We start from the raw sequence: 13,621 nt of genomic DNA, 5'->3' as shown, positions 1-13,621 counted from the left end.
TAAAAACCCCAAACCCTCCATCGGCGGCCCAAACCCTCACTCCATCGGTGGCAGAAGAATCTCGTCGGCGACCTCTCACTCAGCTCTCTCACTGTCTCGCACTAAGGTTAGTTTTTTAGTTTTGGGGTTACGTCTTTCATTTGAAATTTTAATGGATTCAAAATTAGAAATATTGGAAAAAAAAAAAAAAAAAAAAACACAGATTTCGGATAGAATAGAATGATAGATAATACATATGACCAACTCTGAGTACTTTGTTGAGGATCCATAATTGACCCCAATCAATTTGAGACTAGGACTTAGTTATTGGTATTGTAGTATTTCACCCTCCATTTTATGCTTATGGTGAAGAAATGCTATTTAGTCTAAATTTCCTTAGTGATGAATTATTATTACTCATGTAAAGAAATCCATGATTTTCGAAATGGGGTCTCATATGTAGGGTTTAAGAGAAGTTAAAAAAAGAAAAAGAAAAAAAATGGCATACATACCTCATAGTTATGATTGTTATTGCTAGTTATTTTCAAATAAGTCTTCACTAGATAAGTGTTTCTATGGGTATTTATATTTATTTTTCAACAACTATAATATTAAATAAATAAATAAATAAATAATTATGATAATAAAAACCTTAAGTGGACCACATTAAACATATCTCCCTAGTCCTACTTAGAACCATTAAAAAAAAAAAAAAAATAGGACCTACTTAGAAAGAGTGAAAGACAGAGCCAATGCATGATAAATGTGTCAAAACAAATATTGAAGATTATAAATTGTAATGGATATGACTCAAAATTAATGTGTCAAAACAAATATTGAAGATTATAGATTGTAATGGATATGACTCTAAATTGTGGTTGTCATGTTTATATTATACCTCAAGGTTGGTGACAATGACTAGGTTGAAACAACAGAGTCTTCCTTTTTGAAGCTAGATACATAACAACCGCTAGTGAGTATAGACACATAAAAAGGTACTAGAAATCTTGAAATTGTGGTGGATGGGGACATTTTTGAAAGATATCATGAGCATAAGGTTCTTTGGTACACATTAATACTTGAAATGATAAAGAAGATAATTTGAGTTCAGTGGATGTCTATTTAGCTTGTATCCTAAGAATAAGCAGTTGTTGACAAAGCCAATTTCTTTCTTAGCCTTTAAAAAGAAAAAAATTGAGAGTAATTTTGTTGGGCAACCCATGTGGTTGGTAATTGCTACTTTATATAGACCCTTATAAGTTTTACACTAAAGGACCATAAAAAAAATGGTAATACAAAAAGTTTTCATACCTAGATTGGGGGCTAATAGATAGGCCAGCCAAGGAAAAAAGAAGAAGAATAAAGAATAAAGAATAAAGGTAACCTATTTATGCTTTAATTTTTTTATATGGCTCATATTAAAACTTGTCACTCATTCAATAACACCACTGATTTTTGTGTTACTTTGTGTTCCTCTATGGTTTTGGCCAAATTTAATATGCAAGCTTGATTTTAAGCTCTACACTGTGCACACGCCTACCAAATTCAATTTAATTAACTTTTGTGGGCCACTTAAGAGTTTAAATTCATGATTGAGGCACACATGTAAAGTTTTGTCCCACTGCCATAGTACATTTGCCAGGAATTTAAATAATGATCAATCTTGGGACATGATACTCAATAAACAAGGTTTTCTTTCTTTCTTTCTTTGTTTTGATTGAATTATTGTATAGACAAATTTGAATGAAAATTTCCATTATCTAGGTCATAACTAAGGCTGATACTGAATTGATAAATGTGAGAGCTGTGGTAAGTATTGGTGGGTGAGGGAAGACAGGTAGTTGTAATTGTAGTTTAGAGTTGTTACAAAGAATCCAATTGAGGCAAAGTCTGATTGTAGAAATTTAAAAAAAAAAAAAAATTCATAATATTCTTGGTGACTAGGTTTATGATCTCATTTAAATCTTAAACCATAAGTTTCCCTTAAAAAAATAGTCATGATAGGAATGTACTACATTGAGATTTTAGGTGTGAGGGCTCAATCCACATTCTTAACCATAAGTTTTTGAAGTATTTATATTTAATCAATAATCATGATTGATTGATTGTAGTCATACTTTTAATACCACCTAATGACTCTATTCTATAATTGTACTCTTTAAGATAAGTGGTTCATAGGGCTATTAAGTTGCAAAAGAATCTGAGAGACTGATTTTATAATATTGAACCTTAGTCACAACTTTGGTCTGTTGGAATATTATTTTCAAACAAAGACAAGAAAGTTTTGCTTACTACCGACGACATAAAATATGCAACTTCAAAATTAGTGGAGCTAGTCTTATCTTCCATAACAAAATGAATTTTCCTGATGTGTCATGCTCCTTAAAAAGAGAATTAGAATGTTTATGCTTTGTATTGACCTAATGGGCCATTAATCACCTATAATTTATGCCAGATATGGACCCACATAGAGCGGGACCCTCTATACAGGATGTCTTGACGAGGCAGGATGTGCATCGTTCAAGTTTGCTTTGGGATGCTCCTTTGGCAGGCGAGGTATGCACTTGTCCAAAATCGTAGTCAATATATGTAGTAGAAAGATTTTTGGCATTTAAGTTTGAAGCGTAATTATTACGTGCTTAGTGAATGCTATTATTAATACTAAGCTACTCTGTTTGCAGGAAGTGCCTGGTGTACTGACTTGTCGTCACCAAGAGAAAGGTTTGCTTGAAGGTCTGTTTGAAGGTGGGTTAGACCCACGTACCGCCGCTTATATCACAGAAGTGGGATTAGATAGGCTACTTCAGGTCCCAAATATAGACATTGACCATAGCTTGATCACGGTGTTGGTGGAGAGATGGCGGCTAGAGACGCACTCATTCCACTTGCCCTACAGTAAGATGACCATCACGTTGCAAGACATGGAGGTTATAATGGGGGTACCTATAGATGGCTTGCCGGTGGTGGGATATACACGTATGGATGATTGGAGTGACCTCTGTTCCAACTTGCTAGGGCATAGGCCGCCGAGAGGTATTCGTGGAGCTAAGAACACTGGAGTGATGGAAGGGTCGATGGTAAAAGCCAAATGGCTTGAGGATCGGTTTAGGAACCCTCTCCCGGCTAATGCCAGTGAAGAGCTTATGCAGCAGTATGCTTGGTTTTACATACTGGAGATGTTGGCTAGTATATTGTTTATGGACAAGTCTGGCAAATGGCACTCAGTTATGTATTTGCAATTTTTCAATCCAATTAGCAATGGAAAGAAATATAGTTGGGGTAGTGCAGCACTAAGTTGGCTATATAGACACCTCTGTAAGGCATCAGAGAAGAAAGCCAAACAGATTGGCGGTGCCATGCTATTGGTGCAGTTGTTTTCTTCAACTATAATTATTTAACCTGTATTCATTTTTAACATAATCATCATAATTCACATACAAGGTATGGGATGCCAAACAAAAGGCTGTTGCAGCTATATACAGGGATTTTAAGGAGTCTTATGCAGAGTTGCTGCGTTTTTTGGCAGGACTTACTGATGCAAGTCCGGGTACATAGTATAAGTTAATAGTGGACGATAATTATGAAAGGGGAACATGTACATTCAAGTCCGTATTTTAGGCGTTTCGACCATGTATTGTTGGGTTCAAGAAGTGTAGGCCTGTGATTAGCATTGCTGCAACCCACCTCTATGGAAAATATAAAGGAAAATTGATGATTGCAATGGCGACAGATGCTAATAATAAGATTTATCCACTAGCCTTCGCTGTTGTCGAGAGCGAGAGCACAGAGACTTGGGGTTGGTTTTTGGCTTGTATAAGAACGTATGTTACCGACCGAAGACACATGTGTGTCATATCTGACAGACACCCTGGGATACAAGCTATCTTCAGAGACACTAATCGAGATGTCTCCTTGCTGCCTTCGTCATCTATGCAATAACGTCAACACTAGATGAAAAAATGAGACTTTAAAGGATCTAGTATGGAGGGCAGCAAGTGCTACCCAGGAGCGAAAGTTCAATGCCACTTTCGATTCAATTGAGAATGTCAACCGGGATACGCACCGATATCTGAAGGATGTGCCCAAAGAGAAATGGACTCTAACTTTTGACAACGGTTACTATTATGGGGCGATGACTACAAACGTGTCCGAGTGCTTCAATGGTGTTCTAAAGGGTGCTCGTAGCCTACTTATTACGGTAATGGTGAAATACACATGGTTCAAACTAAATGCTTACTTTGATAATCGTCGCAATAAGAGCATAGCGCAGTTGAAATCGGGTCAAAGATGGACTAAATATGCCTTGGATATCTTCATGAGAAATAAGGCGAAGGGGAAGAATCACAAGGTGATGAGATTGAGTGCACAACAACAATCATATCAAGTAGATACACTGCATAATCCAGGGACTACTGGACATGGGGATCACACACATGGAGTTAATCTATTGCAAAGAACTTGCACATGTCAAAAATGGAAACTGTACAAGATACCATGTTCACATGTCATTGCAGTTTGTATTAGGTATTGACATGATGTAGAGCAGTACATTGACCCATGCTATAACGTGGACGCACTGTTCCAGAGCTATGCTCCCGTTTTCCCTGTGTTGAAAGATAAATTATCATGGCCGAATCATACAGAAACTAGAAAGGTCCTCCCTAACTCTCGATTAATCCGAGAGAAAGGTCGCCCTGTCTCAACACGAATTAGGAATGAGATGGACAAGGGCAGGAGACGGCCAAGAACCACACCATGGAATGAGGGGGGGAGGAAGGTGCAATGTAGGTTGTGTGACCAAGTGGGCCATAACCAAAGAACATGCCCTAAGCAGAACGAGGTACCGACGAGTGGTGGTCTCACGGACTAGGTACACTAAGTTTGAACCGTGGCATCCTTTTAAATGTAAAATTTTTCCATTTTTTTTAATGCTGATCATAGAAGTTCTAACTTCTAACTTGTTCTTAAACATTGCTACGAATCAAAGGAATTGCCTAAAGAATCACAATTGAACGCTTTAGTTCCACCTAAATTTCTTTGATTGCACTAGTTCAAAACTTCAAATTATTATGCTTATGATGATGATGACTTTCTCTTTATATTTAAATTATTGAACTTGTGTATTGTTTTACTTAAATGCCAATTAGCTTACAAATCTTCTCTCCTCCCAAAAATTCTATCACCAATCAGAAAGATGATTTTTTTTTTTCCTTACTTCAATGTAGTGACGTTGTTGAAATGGCAAGCTATGCACCGCTTTTTGTGAATACCAATGACAGACGGTAAATGTTCTCCATCTTTTCCCATGAAATATCTCTCTATATACAAAGCTTCTCTACTCCCAACAATTTTCTCCATCTTATTATCACGTTAATTCCTTTTGAAATTAGTTAAAGCCTAGACATTTACTTGTTCTAGAATTTTTGTTTGCAATTATTTAGGTGTTTGTAACTTGTGTCAATGTGCCTATGTCAGAAATTTACTAAAGATCATGCATTTTGTTACATTGCTATGAAGGAGTCAAGGGCACAAAAATTTAAAAACAAATCATCAAGCATGAAATGGTGGCCTCCATTGTATAATAGCAACTGAAAATAAAGATGATTTGCCCATGTAGTTATTTGCTAGGCTCATATGCTCTTTTTGTCACAAGATGCTCTCTAGTGGTAATCACAATTTCATCTTGGTATTCTTTTTTTATCAGATGTCTCTAAAGGTCACTTACTTTTTCCCCTTGATGAATGCACATAGGTTGAAACAGTGGCCCAGTTTGGTGTAGTTTTTCTTCTTTTTGCACTGGGCTTGGAGTTCTCCATAACGAAGGTCAAATTTTGTTCTTTCGTCTGCTTCATTTTCTTTCTCTTTTAGTGAAATTGTGATTCAAACTCTATAACTGTGTGATTGCAGCTTCGCGTTGTTCGAGCAGTTGCTGTTCTAGGGGGCTTGCTATAGATTTTCTTATTTATGTGCCTGTGTGGCATACTAATATCGGTATGTCTACAAATTCTAACAGAAAATTCACAGAAGTTTGCCCCTTTCTACTTGTGAAAACTACTTGCACCTGATTATGTGCCATAGAAAAGTTTGACTGAACTGGGAATATAGGAAATGCTTAAAAGAGATGCAAGTTTGAAAGTGATAAAGAACGATTGGAAATGGATGACAAGTTTACTGAGGATTCTTGTATGATATCAACTTCATCTCAAGTCCATTGAAGAGTTATTTTGCTCTTTAGTTACATATCTTGTGTTATATTTTGTAATTATTTTCTTAAGCTTCGGATTTGGGCTCTCAAGTTAAAGCTTTTTGTTTTAAGGCAGCATTAATATAGAGTAATTTGATGGTGTTGATTGATGAATATTTAGTATACTTTTATGAATTAATCAAAATAACTCTATGAACATGACATCGTTGTGCGCTAGCTATTCAGTTGTAACGTCATGTTGTAGATAATATCAAACTTGTTGCACTAACTCACAATTGAAAGGCAGGGTACTGACACCTGAAGCACTAATAATATCAAACATATCATAGTTGTTTTATTAACTAATGCATTTGGCGATACTATTAGGTTGATCCAACCACTAGTGAGACAGAGGATGATGGTGTTAAAGATGAATATCAGCTAGAGGACCTGGAGGTTGTAGCAGCTGATTACATGTTGAAAGTGGGGTCTCCAATTTCAGAAATGCATGGGAAAGCATGGGTGATGACTGCTTCCCATGCATTATACTATTACTGGCAGGGGAGATTTTCTCTCTTTTATTTTTTTTTTTTTTTGGGATGGGGGTGAATCTTAGTATATAAAGAGCAACAACTTGCAAATTGCAATGACCTATGCATTACTGGACAGTTTAACAAGTTCATAAAATTTTCTGTTTGGCTTGGAGGGATTTTAAGTTCTAAAACAAATAGAACTGTTTTGAAAAAAATAATTATACAAATTAACACTGGGATTAAGTGAAAATGCCCAAATAATACCACCTCTGAGTTCTCAAGGTTACCATATAAGTTGGGTGCTGAATGAGTTATGATGCTGGTGATTTTATAAACAGCCTTTCCATGTACCACCCATTTGATCACATGTAAGTATTAAAAAACCTTAGGCATGTCATAATATAATATAATATAATAATGAAGGGAGGTGTAGGGGGAAGAAAATCAACCAATTGGGAATATATATATATATATAAAATATTATGAATTTCTTCAAAAATAAAAAAAGAAGAAGATGAAACCAAATGATTAAAGAAACCATTGGGTCCATTGTATTCTGTTTCTAATGATTTGAGTTAGATGGCTAACCAAAACCAAAGAAAAAAACATATTCTTTCTTTGTTTTTTTATTGAGAGAGAGAGAGAGAGAGAGAGAGAGTTTACTGGACTCGGGTATCACACTATACAGCACTCGAGCTCAGGAAGCTCGAGTACTGTGTTGCATATTTTAATTCTCAAATGCCTTGTCATCGTGCCACGGTGGAAGCATAAAATAAGGTACTCGAGTTCAGCAATCTCGAGTACTTGAAAAAGTGGTAAATTCCTGTTTATTTTCGAAACAATGTTTTTTTGCCAAATATTTCGAAAATTAATGGTAAAAGGCCATTTTGGCCAAGCATTGGGTTCTCGTTTTCGCGCAAGTTTCAAAGATTTGGTAGTTTTTTGTTTTTTTTTTTTTTTTTTGTTTTCTTACGTTTTGTTTTGGTGGGTCCAGTGTGCAAGGAGGCAGTTGTATAATAAAGAAAATATACAAACATGTATATTTGGTATCTTTCAAGAAAAGTATGTTTCAAAAATTCGGCAGTAAAATATGAAAACCAATAAATAACGGTACATGTATAGTTTGTTTATATTTATATTAAAAAAACTAAAAAATTACAAAAATATTTGTCATGTACTTTCTTTCATATATAAATACAATAGTCATTGTATTATGTTTAATAGAAGATTCTGGAGGATTTAATATGAAATAGTCTTTTTTTTTTTATAATAAAAATAGAAATTTTATTGATATATGAAAATATAACAAGGTAAGCAACCTGGACACAACTAGGGAACAAAGAAAGCAGACTACAGGTAGCCAAAGAAAAACAAAAGGCTGCAAGAAAGAGGAAAAAAAAAACCAGAACAGCTAGCAAATAAGCAAAACACATAATCAAGAACTTCTCTACGTTGCAACCAACCTTTCCTTATTAATAAAGAAATTAATTCAATAGTATTTAAAAATTCAATAATAACAGTTATATATCAAATAATGTTCTACATCTCTATTTAATCAAAAAAATGTAACATACAGTTTCTCAAAAAAAAAAAAATGTAACATAGATGATCTTAACTTATCAGTCATCAAGGTTTAAATTTTGTGATGTGTATCCAAGAGTTAGACTCTTTTGAATATACACTACTGTCAGTTTCTTTAAGACATTCTCTCCTCTCTCCGTGTGTGTGTCTTAAAATACTTAGTATTCTAAAAAAAAAAATACTTATTAGCCATCACAACTAAACTTGAGAAGAGTAAAAAAAAAACCTATCAATTTAACCATGAAAGACATCTATAACTATAACATCATCATTAATATTTTTAACCCCTCCATTTAGCGTGTCATTTTCTGTATCTTGTTCTTCAGAAATATATTCATATTCAAGAAGCTCATTAAGCCTATCAAGAGCAATAGGCTCTACATCTCGAGCTTCTAAGGTATTGAATTTCTCCATCATCATTGTATTCATTCTTACACACACCAATTTGTTAGAAACTGAAAAGAATATGGAAGGACACCCAAAGTGGGCATGTCCCTCTGTATACCTCAAGATAATTGTAACATCCAGGAGTTATGGAGTAATGGTTTAAACCGTTACTCTACCCCACTAAGCCTATTATCCCACTCAATATTAATGGAGTGGTGTGTATATAAACATCAAGAGTGGTACCCATTGAACAGAGAACGAATTTTGCATTTCTTACAGTGTTTACAGAGTGTTGTGAGGCTCTTAGGTTGTGGGTTATGCTTGCATCACTCTAGTACTATGCAACACCGTCGAAGAAACATTTTGTATGTGGGTTATACAAATTGGAATTCAAAACGTGTTTGAATAGCTGGTCTGCGTGGAGGCTGGCTCTGGACAACATAGAACAATCTCAAAGCTCCTGTGTGATTGTCGGACTAGGCCAAGAGAGGTATGCCGAAAAACCGATTGTTTATATTCCGCTGCAAAGTCTCTGTTTCTTACATTGGTATCAAAGCATTTGTAGGTTGTTCTAGATGTCATAGGCATATATGATTAGTTCTGAATACGTTTTATGTTCTGTAATATGCTATGAATTTCTATGCACCTCACATGGCCTTCAATGGCAAGTTTTAATTATGAGCATTTCAAGCCTTGAAATTAATATATGTTATTTATTTTACATGTATTATTACCTGCTTTAAGTTTCATAGCAAATCTCTAAGTGTGCCATGAGATATAGTTTGACAAAACTTAGAATACCGAAACTTTAAAAACAAAAGCTCTTATATGATTTATATTTGAAAAATATGTTTTCATATTATGAATCAATGTGTTATAACCTTTGAATCGGTATATGGTACATCAAAAACAGTTTTGAAATGTAGAAATATAAACCTTTGAAGTTCATGTCTTAAACTTGTTTTTTGCTAAAAGAAATCAAGAGGAAGAAGGTTGAAGACAACTTGTTTTAGGCGTTTAGTAAACACCACTCTCGCAGGCATATCGCGTGTCTGCTACTCGCCAAAAGGGCTAGAGTGACAGCTAATGAAATACAAAAAGAAGGTCCCACAATAGTTTATTTCTTAAACGCTTATTTGTTGCTCTGTTAGTGTGCACTGTTTAGTGAGTACATGTGCCATGTTTGGGATCCTTGTTTCCTGCGAGATTTTTTTTGTTTTATGCATATTAAGCCTATTGATAAATGAGTTCTTTAAGTGAAACGTACTCTACAAGCCTAGCTTTTATTTCTCATGAAACGTAAAAGGTATATGCTTCAATGATATGGAATTAATTTAATTTTGTAAATTGTTTAATTCCATTATTATTTCTTAGTGAAATATGGTATTAAAAATATTTACACTACATTAAATATTATATTTAACGCAACAAAGCAATGATTATTTCTTAGTGAAATAATGACATGCCTACATGAATTGTTCTCCTGAGTTTAAATTAGGATAGCATGTTTAGCTTAATAGTTAATTGATGAAATTGGTGAATTATTTTCAATCCATATTTTTTGTAAATATATTTAGAATTGAAATATGGAATAGTGGGAGTATGGTTGAGTTGCGTTATCTCCCATACATAATTTTGCACGAATAGATTAAAATCAAGCTTAGTAATAAACACTAGTGGTGCAAGAGATGATTAAGAAGCTTAGCAAATTTTCGATCTTGCGACGTGTGTTGATTATCTAAGTTTATTTTAGATTGAATGTCAAAAATTTTGAAATGCGTGTGTAATATCTCATTTGTGAAATTTTGTAGTGAAATGACTTCCAAGGATATAGTTGCTAACCTTAATAAAGGAGAGAAACTGAATGGTGAAAATTAAAATATTTGGCATTACAAAATCTAGTATGTGCTAAATGAGCAAGAAGTCTTGGAGACTTTGACTCATTCGTTGAGTAAACCCAATGAGGGAAGCATTAAGCAACACTAACGTGATCTTGCTGCCTATGAAAGTTGGTGCAAGAAAGATATGTATACGTGCTTTACAATGTTGAGCAGCATGCACAATGATCTGATTGGTGAATTTGGGCAGTATACAACTGCGCAAGACATGTGGAAAGCTCTTAAGCTAAGATATGGAGGGACATCAGCCACTAGACCGCATGGCTTAACAATGAAATTTTATTCATATAAGATATGCTCTGAACATACGATGAAGCAGCATCTTAAGGTGATGTCATCCATGATTCGAGAGCTTAAATCAACTGAAAACAATCTTACTAATGAACAACAAGTCCAAGCAGTGATTCGTTCATTACCAAGTTCATGAGAGACGATGTGTTAAAACTTGACACATAATGAGAACATCAAAACATTTGGGGCTTGTTTGGTAGCCTAGTTTCAGCAACGTTGTTCTGTGTTTAAACACCCAAACAGGTGGGCCCTATGCTGAAATCTTTGTTTGGTACGTGAGTCTGAACTATTGTTGTTTGAGTTGTGTTCAAGCGTTGTTTGAGTAAGTGTTTCACATGAGACGAGTTCTGTTCAAGCTTGTTTGAGTGTGTGTTTCACTGTGCTCTGGGCCCATGTGTATAATCGTACCGTCTCTTCTCTCCCAAACATCAGTGCAGTGTGGCCTCTCTGCAACAGCTCTCCTACGAGTCTATGCAGCAAGGAACTTGAAGCTTTTCTCTTCTCCCCCATGTCACATCACCTTTAATCTCACAAACCTACCCAATCCACCATAACTCGTCCCAACGATCTTCTAATCTCATTCATAAACGTTGAGCAAAACCCCCAAAATCAAAGCCCTAAATTCACCATAAAAATTGCCCCAAATCGTATAGCCTGATGACCTCCCCAACCATCATATTTACTCGCATAGCCTATCTGCACCCTTGATCACTGAGATTTGTTGGATTTTGTCAAACCCACAACTGGCTTTATCTCAAATCACCTTTAATTGCCCTTCAAACTACGTCTGGCATTACATATGGAGCTCGCAAGTCCTCTTCAATCATTCCACCATTTTCATCATCCTCCTCCAACGCAGTTCCTACACCTAAGGTAAGTGTTTAATGTTTGTGTTAAATTCAAAAATGGTATGTTTGCTGTTACTGAAATTTTTTCTTGGTTGCTGTTGATTGTTAATTGTTGATTGTTGCTTGTTGCTCTTGATGTTGGACACGTTTTTCCTCCATGCCCTTCTAGCTGATCATAAATGTATAATTTGTGAAATGGGCTTCCTAAAACTAATAAAGGTCTAAACTGGTTAATTGCTTCCCTGCAAATAATTTATAATTGTGATTCTAGATTTGCTTTTCTTTCCCATGCTGTATGTAACTTGTCTACAAAAGAATTTCTTCAAAATATACCTGTAATAACTGCTTTGAGTTAATCTTAACTCTGTGTTGCTCTAGATGTATCACTTTCTTTTATATATAACGCTACAACTTGTTTGGTACAGTTTTCTATTCAAATGACCATTTTACTATTGTACTGGGTTAGACCATAGGGTTAGGTTCAGGTTAAGAAATCATAAAACTAATTAGGAAAACAGAAACCTGAATTTACTAGGTAACCATGTACAGTCTGTCATGCCTACTATCCATATTAGTGGATATTTATGGCTTAAGTGTGCATGTCCTATTAGATGCTAGACCCATCCGATGCTGAGGATTTAAAGTTATGGCCCACACCAATAGAAAAGCAGTACATTGATATTTTGTTGGAAGAAGAAGCGAAGGAGAACATGCCTTCTGGGCAATTCAAGAAAAACCTTGGGCCATTTATCAAAGATGAGTTTAACCGATGAACCGAAAAACGCTATCGCCAACAGCAATTAACCCAAAAATTTCAACGGCTAAAGCAAAGATACCATACATTTGTCCAACTAATTGGTAGAACCGGAATGGGATGGGATCCTGTTACCAACACCGTCACAGGTAGTGATGCCGCGTGGGCACATGCAATGGCGGTGAGTGTTATACGTTTAATTAATTTCCACTCCATTCATTTTGCAAATTCTTAATGTACACAATCCCATATAAAAGTAGTGCCTCTAATTCCATGTATACCACGTCTTCTCTCTTTCTAGTTGAATGCTAGGTGCAATAAATTTTTTAAAAAGGGGCTGGACCACTACGAATTGCTAGGATGACTCTTCCACACGGGCACGACAACCAAATTTTTACAAATATCCTCTGCCCAACCAGCCCCTAACAGTGACGAGGAGCGTGAATTGGATGCCGCCTTCCTCATGGAGGGAGTACACGACAGTGTTGAACCCGATAGTTCAAATGATGTGGACAAGCTCCTCCCCCCCCCCCCCCAGATATGGGGCAATGCAGCAACGCAAAAGAAAAGCAGTCAGCTCACTCCGACACCTTAACTGAGAAGAAGAGGAAAGCAAGGTCCCTTGATAGAGCCACCGATGATATCATGAAGTTCACAAAGATGTCAAGGAAAAGGCATAGTGATAAGGAAAGCGAAAGTCGAAAATCATAGAATATGCGTCGATGCATGATCCCTTCTTAATGTCGAAGGCGATGGAAATTGTGAACTTTATTCCTAATGTTGATGATTACACCATATTCAAGGTCCTTAATGAATTCCATAAGCCCATAAGCAGGGCTACTTTCATCACCTTGAATCCAGAAAGGCGACGGGGCTGGATGGACCAAGTGACTAGTTTCCTCTAGGGGAGTTGGTGAAGGAAGGGGAGGAAGTGAAGGGAAAGATTTGTGGAGTTCCCAGTTTCAGTAGTTAATGTTTACTAAGCTAATGACCACTACCACCATTTTTTGTTCAGTTACTATTGTGGGACCTCCTTTTGTTTTTTGTTGGCTATCACTCTAGCCCTTTTGGCGAGTAGCAGGCACGATATGCCTGCGAGAGTGGTGTTTACTAAATGCCTAAAACAGATTGTCTTCAACCTTCTTCCTCTCGATTTCTTTTAGCAA

The sequence above is a fragment of the Quercus suber genome, unplaced genomic scaffold, assembly GCF_002906115.3.
Source record: "Quercus suber isolate HL8 unplaced genomic scaffold, Cork oak 2.0 scaffold_342, whole genome shotgun sequence".
NCBI classification, from domain to species: Eukaryota; Viridiplantae; Streptophyta; class Magnoliopsida; order Fagales; family Fagaceae; genus Quercus; species Quercus suber.
This window is presented reverse-complemented; position numbering follows the sequence as displayed.